Source organism: Oncorhynchus nerka, linkage group LG8 (assembly GCF_034236695.1).
Source record: "Oncorhynchus nerka isolate Pitt River linkage group LG8, Oner_Uvic_2.0, whole genome shotgun sequence".
Lineage (NCBI taxonomy): Eukaryota > Metazoa > Chordata > Actinopteri > Salmoniformes > Salmonidae > Oncorhynchus > Oncorhynchus nerka.
The window spans coordinates 51,668,939-51,684,615 of NC_088403.1; the positions used below are offsets into that span (position 1 = coordinate 51,668,939).

The 15,677-nt window shown below is 43.0% G+C and overlaps 1 long non-coding RNA gene across 1 annotated transcript in view; it reads left to right on the top strand.

The window, feature by feature from the left end:
* The window catches only part of LOC135572784 (uncharacterized), a 171,360-nt gene that overhangs the window by 55,983 nt on the left and 99,700 nt on the right, over window positions 1-15,677 (top strand). The window contains exon 2 of the long non-coding RNA XR_010464481.1: window positions 9,805-9,878. This is a non-coding gene — a long non-coding RNA (uncharacterized LOC135572784). The remainder of the gene's footprint in view (window positions 1-9,804; window positions 9,879-15,677) is intronic.

A 15,677-nucleotide genomic window follows, 5' to 3' on the forward strand; every position in this document is an offset into this window, starting at 1 on the left:
CCTTCTATCATCCGCCCGAGGATATTTGTCAAGTTGTTCCACCTTTCTGAGTCGCGTCTAATGGGGAAAAGATAACACATTTATGTCTATTCGGTGTTGATGTGTTGACGTATGTATACCAGGGTTGTGTGAAGCAGACTGGTAAAGGTAGCAAATTTGTCTGGCCTTGTTTTTTTGGCACTGGTTGGCGCGAAAGTGGGCCAAGCACTTGATTCGAGTCCAAGTCATGACAAGGACCACTTCATCAGTCTTCCCTTCCGACTGGTCTGTCTCTCTTTCTCTTTTTTTTTTGTATCTCCCCCTCTCTCTTTCCCTCCCTCACTTTCTCTCTCCCTTCCTCTAGGGCTCTTTTCCTCCCTCCCTCTCACTTTGTCTCCCCCTCTCACTTTCTCCCTCACATTCTCATGCTCTCTTCCTCTCTCCCTCTTAATTTGACACTTGGTCTCTCTCCTCCTCTCTCTCACACTCCCTTTCTTACTAACTCAACATTAAGCAGGTTTCTAAGCTCGAGCTCAAGCTTGGTCCCTTTCAGACAATTTTTGTGATCTCAGTGCGGTTCGCTTATTTATTTGTGCAGTGTGAACACTCCAAAGGAACTCAGACCCCTCAAAGAGCCCCTGAACCAAACCGAGACCATCTCGAGAGGTGGTCTGAGTTCGGTTTGCTTCAATTCCACAGTCCAGTTCCCTTTTTAAGGACAATGTGAACACAAAACTCCCCAGGTTCGTTTGTTATTATTCCCGCACCGCACACTAGACTAATGCAACAACGTTTCGCCTGCTATAAACCCTCACGTTGGTGCCACAAAATAAAAAGAAATGTGTGCTGTTTTTGGATATTGATTAGCGATTGTCAAGGACACAGAGAAATCCCAAAATGTGTGGAGTTTTTAGTTCAGATAATTTGTTTGCAATATGTGATCTATAGGCTAAGAGCTTCATAAGCTGTTTATTGATTGTGGGGTTTGAATAGTGTGAGAAGACAATATATTTAGTGAGAATCACAACATAGGGTAGAAAATCTTTTCTAGCTCTTAAAGGGGTGGTAGCAACTCGGCACTGTGGTCTAAGGCACTGCATCTCAGTGTTTGAGGCGTCACTACAGACACCCTAGTTCAATTCCAGGCTGTTTCACAACCGGCTGTGATTGGGCAGTGCACAATTGGGCCAGTGTTGTCTGGGTTTGGCCGGTGTAGGCTGTCATTGTAAATAAGAATTTGTTCTTAACTGACATGCCTAATTAAATAAAGGTTCAATTATATATATATATACTGTATATTTTTTTAAATTACAAATATTCGGCAGTCATTCTATTGCTATTTATTCTGTTAATAGTATCTTGTGATCACAAGATTACAAGATCGGACAGCTAGATATACCTACTTACATTTTGGAAGCTAATACGATTCTGATTGAGTGCATGTTGGAAAAAATATCTTGGTTCCTTTCTTTACAAAAAAATATTTTACCCCCCTTTTTCATGGTATCCAAATGTTAGTAGTTACTATCTTGTCTCATCGCTATAACTCCCGTATGGGCTCGGGAGAGATGAAGGTCGAAAGCCATGCTTCCTCCGAAACCCAACCTAACCAAGCCGCACTGCTTCTTAACACAGCGCGCATCCAACCTGGAAACCAGCCGCACCAATGTGTCAGAGGAAACACTGTGCACTTGGCAGCCTGGTTAGCATGCACTGCACCCGGCCCACCACAGGAGTCGCTAGTGCACAATGAGACAAGGATATCCCTACCGGCCAAACCCCCCCCTAACCCAGACGACGCTAGGCATATTATGCATCGCCCCATGGACCTCCCGGTCGCAGCCGGCTGTGACAGAGTCTGGGCGCAAACCCAGAGTCTCTGGTGGCTACTGCAATGCAGTGCCTTAGACCACTGCGCCAACATAGCAATGTGAATACAAAGAGAACCGTGTTCTTTAGCTTCTTCTTTTTTTACCCCGGAGTTCACTTTAAAGAGGACTGAAATTCTTTTCAAGGGACTATATGTGAAAACGCCCTAAACCTCTTATTTCATTGGTTAATTAAACCCACTCTCTCACATGATTAAGACAAGGCTACTGAGACTCATCAAGCCCCAGGACAGGGAGTGAGTGATAATATGAAAGAGAGAGAGCGATGGAGAAAGAGGGTAATAAATAGAGAGAGAGTGTGAGAGAGAGAGGGTGAGAGAAAAGGAGTGGGGGAGAGAAGAGGGGAGAGAACTTTAGAAAGGAATTCAGCTCTGTTGTTACCCATCCTTTTTTGCAAGAGGGTTCTCGTCAGAGTATTTTTAAGTGGTCTCGTCTCCATTGTTCTCCTTGTTTTTGCCTAATTCTGTTAGATAACTCTCTCTCTATCTCCCTCTCGCTCTCTCTCTCCTCCGCTCCCCCTGCCCACTCAGCAAACGGCTAGTCTTCTGCTCTTTGTTTCTAAAAGAGTGGTGTGACTAACACACACACTCTCACACGCACACACAGACACAGCTAAGTTCTGTCCTATTCCTTAGGTGTGGGAGAAATGTGCTGCTTGGAACAGGCTAATTTGTTATTGAGAGGGATGAGCGTGGCCGGGAGCCAAGACAATGGGGTAGTGAATAGTGAGGCTGCCAGGTTACACCCTCTTGTAAGATGCATCGAGAGAGAGAAAGGCATCATCTTGTTTTTGCACACAGGTACTCATACAGTAAACACGCATGCGCACACACATCAGTATAGGAAATACTCATACGGAAAATCTATTTGCACACATACAAACGTACATCACGCATGCATATACACACTCAATTATTTACACAGAAGCACCAGTGTGTCTGTTCACACTGCTATGCTTCATCTTGGCCTGGTCGCAGTTGTAAATGAGAACTTGTTCTCAACTAGCCTACCTGGTTAAATAAAGGTGAAATTAAAAAATTAAAAAACAATTTGACTGACTGTCACTTATGTGCAACTGTTATGTGTCTAACATGACATATGCACACACTCAAAAATGTCACATGATTAACACCTAAAGATTCACAAACACATTATGAAATCATTCAACCATCGACATAATAACATGTGTCCATTACATTGTAGATACCAGTCACTCTTCACTCTTGTCTTTCAATCTACTCCCAAAGTTTTCAGTTGAAAAGTGCCTCTGTCTCTGTACAGATGAGATGTTTGTCTTTCACTTTCATGCCGAGTGTGAGGTGATGCAACTCATCAACCCTTCCCTGTAACAGCTAAGAGCAGGAGTGCTCCTCAACAGCACCGTATCACAACCTAGAATCTCCCACTACTGGATCTGAAAACCCATTATCCAACTCCCACATGTCTGAGCCCCTTTGATTTACATGAGGACAAATCCAAACGAGAGCGAGTGTGTCTTGAGCGCTCGGTTACAGATATTACAGTCCCTTTTTTCAGAGGAGACTAGAGAGAGGAGGATAGTTATCGCAGGTGAGGTGAGGCAGTCACGTTCCAGTGCCTTCCCAGGCCCCAAAGTGGGTCACAGGAGTGCAAGGTGACATTCTTGGAACAACAGCACAGACTAGTGGAGGTGGTGAGCTACTACATGTAAACAACTGTCTGGGGTCTGATATGCAACTTCTAGTACTGTATTATTTCAGGCAAAAGTTGGGAAGTCGGCACAGATATAGGATCATTGATATGCTACTTAAAGTATACCTCGAACCATCAGGTACTATGCAATAACTGTCGGGTAGTCTCTACCTGGCAAGGAAATACATTCTAGTGAATGCGGGGCTGTGTGTGTGTGTGTGTGTGTGTGTGTGTGTGTGTGTGTGTGTGCGTGCACGTGCGTGCGTGCGTGCGTGCACATTTGCATGTGCACATTAATTATCCTGCTCGGAATTTGCATGACCCAAAAACGCCCTACCTATCCAAGTTCCTCATAAATCAAACACAGTCCTATACCCAGCCGGTTTGGTTCCTTTGTCAAGCAAAGGTAATAAATTGATCCCCAGACGGCTAATAAGCAGTGGCATGGGGCAGCGACTTCCCAGGATTTATGCTGCTTCAAGTAGCTTTATATAGATTTTTCAAAACAAATCTATTTACTTTTTTCAGCGTACTCCCAGAGCTCAAGAGATTTGAAAGGGGGTAGACTTTTGGTTTGATGACTCAGAGGGGTAATGCATCAGGACAATAGGGGGATAGAGGAGGTAAGCCTATGAGGAAGGAAATAACTGAATTATGACAGTGTTTGATTGAATCACGTGTTTTCAATATCACTCAATCTCAATCTATGGATGGAATCACATTCTTGGGCAGAGTTCCAATTCTATCAGACTGCAAAATGATTTACTTCCTTGTCTCCTTCCTTCCTTCCTTGATTCCTTCATGATCACTGATCTAAAAATAGCATATGCGTGTAAACAATATCCCAGACCCCCTATGCAGTCACTTTACCTGTCAGTGGTCGTGAAGGAAAGGAGACAGCGGAGAGGTAGCTTTCTGAACAGCTTTGCATCTCACGTGCCAGAGCGAAGCCTTTTAGAGGAAACTGAAACAGTCTTCTTTATGACATAGGTGATATTATGACAGGAAATTGTCTTTTAAAGAATATGATCCACGATATCATCTTCTGCAAAGTTGACTGGAAAAGAAAGAGGGAGTGAAGAGATAGAGAGAGAGCAAGAGCGGGAGATGGAAGAGAAAGTGAGAACGTATTGGGATGTTGAGTTTCGGAATGGGATGTTGAGAGCCCCGATGCCAGACAGCCGTGCCCTCCTGTCCTTTATCTAATACCTCTGCTTTGGCTTTAATATGTCTCTCTCTCTCTCTCTCTCTCTCTCTCTCTCTCGTTCTTCCTCTCTCTCTCATTCTTCCTTCCTCTCATTCTTCCTCTCTCTCATTCTTCCTCTCTCTCTCTCTCTCTCTCTCTCTCTCTCTCTCTCTCTCTCTCTCTCTCTCTCTCTCTCTGTCTCTCTGTCTCTCTGTCTCTCTGTCTCTGTGTGTGTGTGTGCTGAAAGCAGGCGTGCCAATGTGACATTTGAATGATTGAGATCACGTTGGCTGAGTGGATTATGATCCCCTTTTGGGAGTGTGGTCTTAAGCCCTGATGGAGAACTCTTGCTGATGGAAATTTTATGGACGGAAGGGGGAGGTGGGAAAGTGATGGTATCAAAGCTCCCACCACCCCTTCCTCCTTTATCTGGTCGGTAACACAACCCTCAGAGGTGGGATGCCCCATCGGCGCTAGTTAATCCCTACGTTCTGGGAATGGGGGGGGGGGGGGCGAGACTGAGAGAGAGGGAGAGAGATGGAGAAAGGCACAGGGGTAGATCGAGGTAGAGGTGCTCGGCTGGAGCGTGCCGCTACATCGGGAGGGGGCTAAGGGAAGCAAGCTGTCAACAGAGCAGCGAGCTGCCTTTTTAAACGTCAGATGAGATCAAATCAAAGAGCTAGCTTTTGTACCGTGCTGTTATCGCCTTACCTTGGAGATAAAGCTATATACATCAGCAGGCCTTGAGCAGCACATTGTCCAATTCACACAAGTATGCCTAGGGATGCAGGTTGTCAAATACTTACCGGAGGACATTTTAATTCAAAGGAATTAAGCCTAACATCTGGTGTGTGTGTGTGTCCGTGTGTGTCCGTGTGTGTGTTGTGACCAGGTGTACAAAATACACTCCCTTCATTTAGACAAAGTTGTGAAGGCATTGTCCCCACAGTACTACAGCACTATTATCAGTTTGCCTACTGAACAGAAGCCAATGCCATCCGTATTGTCTGTTCAATTCAGATCATTGTGTGTCCAGTCACAATTGTGTGCCGTGCAATCTTTGAATGCTAGAGTTCTCATTTGACGGGTGGGCACATACAGGTGTGATACAACCATATTAAGCAGGATCTCTAAGATATTTAAGCTGCACATCACTCTACTTTCCACCCAAGTCCTTGTATTTCCCAGTTCTCTTTTCTCATGAATGACGTTGAGCATCAACAGCGAAACTAACCTCATTGATGTCCATTGATCTGACGTGTGATTCACAGAATCCCACTAGATTTGAATGTTTATGACGTAGTCGTGCGCCACAGAGCCAGCTGTCGGGGGTGAAAACCGGGGGAGAGAAACCAACTCCTTCCTTTCCTCTGCTTGCTTTCATAGACTTGTTTGAGCAGAGCGCTGACAAGCAAGCCTAAGTTTCTGACAGAATGGTGTCAGCTAAAACTGTGATGTTTCCGCTCTCACAAGTGAATACCGTTCGTTGCACCTGCTGCTGGCAACACAGCTCAGCACAGCTCAGACAGGCTGTTTGCAACTCTGTGTTGTAATTAGATGTTTTTTTGGTAGTGCTAGGGATAGTGGATATGTTATTTGGTAGTGTAAGCATAAATGGAAGCTAAGCGGGTGTTTGGGAGTTTGCAGTAGTACTTGTGATCACCCTGGGATGTTTGTATCTAACTACAGTATGACAATATAATGTTTGTCATTGAAGTCAAAGGGATATTTGACTCTATACTCCAATCTCCTTTGTCATTATAATCAGAATGTCATCAATGGATAATTTTGAGCATCCTTCTATTCAATTCATATGTATCTGTAATAAACTTGAATTATAACGTTGGTTTCTTTGAGGTGATTGAGATTTAACTCTCTGTCCAGCATTTTATGCAGTCTCCCTTTGCCTACCTGCTACATCAAAACCAACCATCCTGGTTTCATATTCAGCATCCCATCTCATGTTTGTCCAAGCCTGATAGCGCCATAACGTCTACACCTAGTGGGTGGCGGATAGCGTTTTATTGTAAATTACAGACGTTTATGACCGTGGGGATCGGCTAACCCCACAGATAAACAACCATCAGAATGGTGAAAAAAACGGTCCTCTGTCTTTTTGACCATATTTGTTCGCTTGACCTGCCTTTTTCGATGTGCACTAGGATTTGAGCATTTGATTAACCTTCCTTCTCCCCTCACAGTGGTTTTTATGAGCTAACCCCGGTGCTTCAGCGTTACTTACAGTTATGGGAAGGTCATAAATGTGGGATTTATGTTTCAGGTGTGGTTGGGAATGCTAGTACTTTCTGTCAGAAATAGAGTAGACATAGTCTCTTTGTGGTCTGCCGCATACCTAATTTGCTCTGTGTGTGTGTGTGTGTGTGTGTGTGTGTGTGTGTGTGTGTGTGTGTGTGTGTGTGTGTGTGTGTGTGTGTGTGTGTGTGTGTTTTCGGTAGAAGGGTGTGTGGCAGGTTTTTGATGACTGACTGCTTTCAAGCTGTTTCTCCTAAGATGAAAGTATTGTACTTCTGTCTATGTTCAGAGACATATTCTATACATTTTGCATCAGGGATATATATATATATATATATATATATACACAGTAGGCCTAGTTATGTTCCATAGCCACTGTTATCAGTAGATAAAACATGTTTTACAAATTGAGATAAAGATGTTGCACAGCCAAGTAAAGAGGCTATCCACCTTTCTTCACCTTGGGTGTATTTACGAGGAGCCAAACAGATGAAAACAGGTCAAAAAAGAGGAGGATTTACCTTAACTTGACCAATAAGCAACTCTCATTTTGTTGCAAAATGTTGTTTATTTATTTATTTTTTAAATATTTTTTTTACATTGTGAACTAATGAATCCACCCCTGCTTCTCTATATTGATTGTGATGTGTTTGCGAAACTCTACTGTTTTCAGCAACTCCGAAACACATCAATATACTTCTCTATTCTTTCACATGAATTGCAACTCTGAGACACAAAGTCTTTGTGACTCTGAGGCTATCCTAATAGGGACACCGTACTGTCATAATATGGACCATGAGTTTGCAATGTTTTCTGTTTAAAGAAGATATCTATAGAAACCTGGGCCCAGATTCACAATTCACAGATTCACATTCTTAAGAAGACATTTCTTCTAAACTGCCCACTATAGACTTATGAGGAGAGTTAAGCAACGTTGCTATTCCTCAATAAAGTTATTGGAAATGTTCTTAAGTTTTTTCCAATGTTTCTTTCTATGAAAAAAGTTTGGAAGAAATAGGATTCTTGAAAATAATTTCTTCTTGGAAATGTACTTAACTTTAGGACAGCTAAAACCTTGTCTTGTGACGAATGGATACTTCTTACATTTTACATTTACATTTAAGTCATTTAGCAGACGCTCTTATCCAGAGCGACTTACAAATTGGTGTGTAACGATTAAAGTTTTCTTGCTCCGGCCCACAGACACAGTTGGCTATCGGACATTTAAACACAGCAAGAAAACTAATTACATGCGCATTATCTAGCTAGCTAGTAATTAACAATATATTACAATATTCTAGAAGTGTTAAATATCTAGGATTAGCTCGTCAATTTGCAAAGAAGAACTTGGCTAATGTTAACGTTGTTAGCTATGTTGGCTAATGTCGTTACATGTTAGCTAGCTAGCTATCTAACTTATTGGTCATGCAGTCCCTCTGCCACTGTCTTTCCTATCATGACAACACCTTCTCCTCTAGTTGGTCCACATGAATGGTGAAGTTCTTAGGAAAGATATTTACTAAGTTCCTAAGAAAACTATGAATTCCTAAGAACATTTTGAGGAATTGCACTTACGAACAATCTTATGAACTTCTTATTTTGTTCCTTAAACTTCTTACGTTTTTTTTCGGAAGTAGTGTTTTGTGAATCCGGCCCCTGTACTTTTCAGCACTGCGCCTATCTGCTATCACATTGTTACGGTATCAGCTAACACAATGCTGTGACACCTTACAACACAAGCCTACCAGCTCATAGTTCTGAACTACACTAATTTGGTGCTGAAATTATGGGTGTTTTAATTGCTATAGACAGGAGATCATTAGCATAACTTCTTGGGTGGCTGGAGCCATGTTTCTCTATGTCATTAAGCTAATTATACAAGCTAATTAATCAGTATGCTCCAATGCTGGGCGTGAGAAGCACACTCTGCCACTCCTTGTTGGCTTGCATAATGAAGGAAGTGATTTTTAGAAATCTTTAGAACCTACTTTGATCTTTTGGAGAGTAAACAGATGATTTTGCATATTAAAGTACTGGTAAAATAGACTGAAGGCTCGGTGTGGGTAGAACACAAAGGACACAATACAAGCCGGGACTGAATTATTCCCCACCATTTGGTGTGTGACCGAGCGTGTGTGTGTCGTTGGTGAGGAAGAGCTCTCTCTCTGGTCCTCCGGGGCTCGTCTGTGTTCCTTTACTTCCCCATTATCTCCCAGCTGTCGATCGCTACGCGGCTGAAGACAAATCAATTAAGACTACTCACAGACAGAGGGTGAGATGGAGAGAGGAAGAGAGAAAGGATGACACTGAGAATGGAGAGACTGTGTGTATGTGTTAGAGAGAGAGAGTGAGTTGAGGCTGTGCTTGTTTACAAACCAACAAACAATGCAAATAACAGTGACTGTACAGTATATGGTGAAAACTCACTATATAAATATTTGTGCAGGTATTTTGGGCGGACACCGTAATGAACTTAACCATCCTTCCTATCATCGTCCTGCTCTAAACTGGCATAGGATCTTTGTATTTTGGTGTGCTCTACAATCAGTGAAGCAATGAACTTCAGTAGTCATGTTTACTTTGTCAATAGTATTTGGTTGTGTCTCAAATGTCACCCTGTTCCCTACAAAGTGCACTACTTGACCAGGGCCCATAGGGAATATGGGATGCAGCCTGTGTGTGGCATTGACAGCCTCCCCATGAAGATGTCACAGATGATCATATTGCCACATCTATTGTCATCACATGGTTGGTTCTCAGTGGGTATTAACATTGACAGTCATTTAGTGATGTCACCTAAATCCTTCCAATCATCTTCTTTTCCAGGGAAATTCCGAGGAGTTCAGATTCTTTCATTCCTTCTGGTCCGAGGCAGCATTGGTATCAAGTGTTCCTAACAGGTAAGAGCTATGCAGATCAATTATACATTCTCTTCATCCAAATTAGCTTTATACTACGTTGAATAAAATGTGACCAACCACCTGGATTCGGTCATATGTATCAACACTGCAGCTGAAGTACAATGGGAAAGTAATTCTGCTTTGAAAGTTGATAAACTTGTAACCCCACTTTTGAGAAAATGGCCCATGAATGTTTTGGTACACCTACTGGAGAGTTTTGTCTACACCCATTCAGCATTGTTCACACCCTCTTAAGCCTTAGCCACACCCATCTCTTTAAGGATTCACATATGTGACTCGTTTCAGGAAACTAGGCATATGAGAGAGTAATAGGATACGGCATGTGTCAAAATTGATTGATTGCTGACCTTATGACCTGATGACATGTACAGAATATGTGCCCCCGCCCCCCCTGTTCGTGTGGTCATGTGTTAGAGGGTGTTTGAACTTTTGGGGCCCATGCCCCCCCTCCACCCCCCAGTTTTATCTCCCTTATGGTTGTTATCTATGAAGCAGGAATGTCTGGGGCTATAGATAGCGCTGGGACATAGGCATTATAAATGTCCAGAACAAGGCTTTCGAAACCCAGAACCGTAAACCCTATTTTTTAAACATGGATTTTGCGATCAGTGGCAAAGCTGTGATGACTGTAGCCTCGGAGGCAGGACCGCGTCTGAAACATCGAGAAAGGGCAAAGTATACAGCCGCAATATACGATGCACCAAAAAAGCGGTTTTTAAACGTGTATAGAACCCAGATACCGCCCGCAACGGCGCTGAAAGATGAAGTGTTGATGTCTAACGGACAGCATTGGGGGCATCTGTTTGATTACTTGGCCTGTAGCGTGAAACTCTATACGTTAGCCGAAGGAGAAGAATATACCGACCAGAAATTAGGCGTGACTTATGATGTTGAAGACTGGACGGTTTTTCGACAGGTTTTGTGTCCCGAACTGAGCCGTATCACCAAGGGTTACAGCTTGTTCACAGGCTACGAGACCCGTTGGGAAGGTACCCCGGACACCTCAGGAAGAGTATTTCACAGAGTTAAATTACAACGTATAAATGGACGGCCTTGCGGGTGCGTGGAATTTTACGTCAGCACCGCGGAAATCCGAAACCAAAACATCAGGGCTGGCGGTTCGGACGGGGATTTCCGGCTTCGAATGCTTATTCCCCTTAAAAGCTGGCCTTTAATGGAATTGCAAATGTTGGAGCTGTTGGACGCTCTGTTTGTACAGAGCCAAAAGCGCCAGAGCATTGTACGGATAAAGAAGTGCATAATATATACGAATCCTGAGGATTACGACTCAAAGCAACCCCAAGAAGATACAACGTCAGGAGAGGCAGCCCACAAAGAAAGCGAGGTAAGCTGTGTTGTTAACCCCACCCAGATACCCCGAGGGTTGGTTCAAGAATAAAAACGCTGGTTCTTAAAACCTACAGTTCTTAACCTACGCATTGACCATGGATATTCCTAACGCATACCCGAACTCCGAAACGGCCTGGGCTCCCGACACTAAGGATTGTATGCCTCGCAGCCCTCCATTCTACTCCCCCCTGGCAAGACCCTCGACACCCCCTACCTGTACACAACCTGAGGACGTGTTTGATGGGGTGGTCAGTACTATTTTTGTTGACACAATCAAGGCTTCAGTAGCCGCGCTTTTAGACGTGGTGATTGGAGAATATATACGAGAAAAATGCATCGGTTGTGAGATTAATCACCCCAGCCAGCGAAGGCACCCCTGCCTATACGATCCCCCAAGATACTACTTCTTCAACAATTTTGAGGCGCTGGTGAAAAGACTTTGGTCCCGCCGGTTTATACCATCGCTGGTCAGAGCCCTGGAGGCTATGGGCCTTGTGCCGTCTATCCCCAGAGTTTACGGGGTAACCGAAGCATTCCTACACGAGCTAAAGGAGGCAATTCACATACACCAGAAACTCAAAGAAATCCGACACACCCTGGTGGAGGATAACAAATACAGGGAGGCTGTGGTGTCGGATGTGTTGGCTTTCTGGCTCAATAAACCCCAAGAGCCCGAGTGACATTTTTGTTATTTAGATGTAGAGCAATGGGTAACTATATGTATATGATGTTAGATAGAATAAATACATTTTTTCTTTTGAGAGAACTTACAAGTGTTATGCATCAAATTATTGAAAATAAAGTGAACAATGTCTCGTTCTACAAAACCCCCAATTCCAGGGCTAATGTAGAGCGTGTTTTGAAAATGGACCAAATCATGACTCATGTACGCCATGCTGGCGAGGTTCTACAATGGACACAAATGGTAACCCGGCTTGGTGGTGATTCTGAAGAGCTAGAAACAACCTTGTCTAAGATTTTACTTTATTTGTTTGAAACACCCTTTAATTGTACCATGTATCATATTTGTTGTTTATATACTTTTATAGCGGATGTGTCTGTTGTAAAAATTCAGCGAAACAAACCTGTTAATCTAACCCAAATATACAAGGTTTTACATGATTCGATCATAGAGAAAGGGGGGGCATGTATCCTGCAACGAATTAGGGATTGTCTGTATACGTAATACCTAATGTTTTCATGAAAATAAAAATCCCAAAAATGAAAATGAAATGTTGTTGTTATTTGAAAGTGGCTCATTAACATTATTGTACCTCAGAGAGGCAAGAAGGATGGCAGAGCAGATTTTGAAAAACATTTATTATAATCCCTCTAACCCGGGGTCTTATGGTGGTAAGGAGCGTTTACAGCGCGCTTTAGCCGAAGAAACAGGTCACAGGTTAAGCGATGCTAAAGTCACTGAGTGGCTATCCGAACAAGATGCGCACACTCTACATAAACCCGTGAGAAAACATTTTCCTAGAAATAGAGTTTTTTCTACACACCCATTGTCCCAATTTCAGGCGGATCTATGTGACATGCAGGCCCTTGCAGATAAAAATGAAGGAAACCGCTACATGCTAACGGTCATAGATATTTTCTCTAAAATAGCTTTTGTCCGGGTCTTAAAGAATAAGAGCGGCGCTGAGGTGACCAGGGCATTTGCCTCTATCTTGAAGGAAGGAGGCGCCCCCAAGAAAGTGCAGTCTGATGGCGGAAAATCATTTTTTAATAAGACCTTTCAGAAACTAATGAAAAAGCACAATATAGTACATTTTGCTACAGGATCGGATTTGAAAGCTTCTGTGGTTGAACGCTTTTTCTCTGAAGGAGAGGATGTGGCGCTATTTTACAGCGCACAACACGCATAGATATATCGATATAGTTCAAGATTTAGTAATTGCGTATAACAATAGTTATCATAAAAGTATAAGGATGAAACCCTCCGAAGTCTCTTCGGAAAACTCTTTTCAAGTCTTTAAAAATCTGTATGGTTTGCTCCCTCTTCGCCGTAAGAAAAAAATACATTTTACATTTATTGTGGGGGACTTGGTTCGTATATCCAAGTTGAGGGGTGTTTTCGATAAAAAATACGTGCAAGGATACAGTGATGAGCGTTTCACGGTTACAGAATGTCTGCCGCGCATACCCCCGGTCTACATATTAAAAGATTATGACGGGGAACTTATAACGGGATCTTTTTATGAGCAGGAATTACAGAAGGTAACGGTTGGTAAAGACAAGGTGTTTCACGTAGAGGAGATTCTAGATCAAAAAAAGAGAGAAAGGTCAAAAATGGGTGCTGGTCCGCTGGAAAAACTGGCCGCTAAAATTCAACAGCTGGGTATTAGAGAAGGATGTAGTGGAGGCATCAGGGGTTAATTTAAACCCCCATGCATGATAAAATACATCCTCATTCGGGTGTACACCGGAGGGCATAATGGAACACAGCGGCTTCTACCTGACTCTCCCCAGTAATGCGTCAGCACACATATATCGTAATAATCAGTTCTAATTATACAACCAATTTTCCAAAGCCTATAGAGTTATCAGAGGCCTGGGAAGTAGGGCTCAGCGAGATTACATACCCCCATAGCTGGTATAATATCAAAGATAAGGACCGGGAATTTTATTTCAAAAAGTTAACGGAACCTGCTAAATTTATTAAGGTTAAAAAAGGGTTCTATAGAACCGTCGAAAGGCTCGTCTCCGAGTTGAATGAACGGCTATCGCAGAACAGTATGGAAATATTCCTGATGTACAACCCTATAAATAAAAGGGTACAAATCTCAGGAGATGCTTCCGGGGGGATAAAGACCAGTGGTAATTTAGCCTACATGTTAGGGATGGGGCCCAATACATGGACGTATGTGAGAGATAAATTATTCCCATTCCCCGCGGATATACATGCAGGATTTTACAACATATTTGTGTATACCGACATCATATCCTATCAAAGGGTCGGAGACAGCTGTGTGCCACTCCTGAGAACAGTTCATATAGATGGAAAGGATGGGGACATCGTCACTGTCACCTACGACAAGCCACACTACGTACCTGTAAGCAAGAAATATATTGAAAACATTCTTGTTGAGCTTAAAACGGATCATAACGAAAACATTGAATTTACTTATGGTAAAACGATTGTAAAACTCCACTTTAGACCCACCAAAACCTCTCTACATATATAATATTAGTATTATATATTTTATATACATAATATATCTAAATTAAAATTATGGAACACCGACATCTCGACCCTAACCGGTATGTCACATACTATGTGGATCAAGTGGGTAATGGGTTACCAGGATATTATGGATCGCCCACCATGTATGGTTCGGGGATCGGAGGGATATTTCGTAATCTCTTTAGGATGGTTTTACCGTTTATGAAGAGAGGCTTCAGCATAGCCAAACCGCATTTAAAATCAGCAGCAAAAAATATAGTAAGTGAGGTTGTCGCCAATGCGATAAACAGAAGGGCGTCACCAGATGTCGAGAGTCAAGAAGGCTCGGGGTTGATGATGTTGTCTCGAAGACCGAAAAAGAGACCGCCAGGTATAAGGCGAAGACTTGAGCCTAAAAACGGCGGTTAACGGTTAAAAGAAACTCAGTTAGTCAAAGACGGGGTAAAGTGAGGAGGTCTGGACCAAAAACGGTAAAAGAATACTCGGAAGTATTTTCTAAAAGAACAAGCACCATGGCTCTTTTACACCGCATGTCCTCTGAAGCTATAAAAACAGAGCTCGATCTTTTCACGGCCCCCTTAACCCAACATTCAGTAGAGAGGTCCAGTTATGTGGAGATAGCCCCACTCTCTGCCATTACAGACAACGGCCCCATAGAGTTTTTCATACCAGGCCACGGTGACAACTATCTGGACCTCAACAACACCTTGGTGCATTTGCGTCTAAAAGTAACCAAAAGAGATGGTACTGATATTGCAAACGATGCCAAAGTGAGTCTCATTAATTACCCAGTGGCCACCATCTTCTCCCAAGTGGATGTGACTTTGGGGGAACGGCTAATCAGTCAAAGCAGTGCCACATACCCCTACCGTGCCATCATGGAATGCTTACTCAACTACTCTGAAGACACTCTCAAGACCCAATTCAGCGCAGGGCTTTTTAGCAAGGATACTGCAGGAGGCTCTATGGAATCGACAGACCCATCCACAGGTGCAAATAAAGGCCTGGCCGCCCGGGCTCGCTACTGTGCAGAATCTCGAGAGTTTCATCTGCTAGGCCCTATACACTCTGACATTTTCTTTCAAGAACGTTTACTCTTAAATGCGGTTGATTTAAGACTAAAATGAACCAGGGCCAAGGATGAGTTTTGCCTAATGTCTGCAACGGATGGGGACTTTAGCTTAAAAGTGTTGGGGGCCACGCTTTTTATTAAAAAAGTATCGGTATCTCCGGCAGTT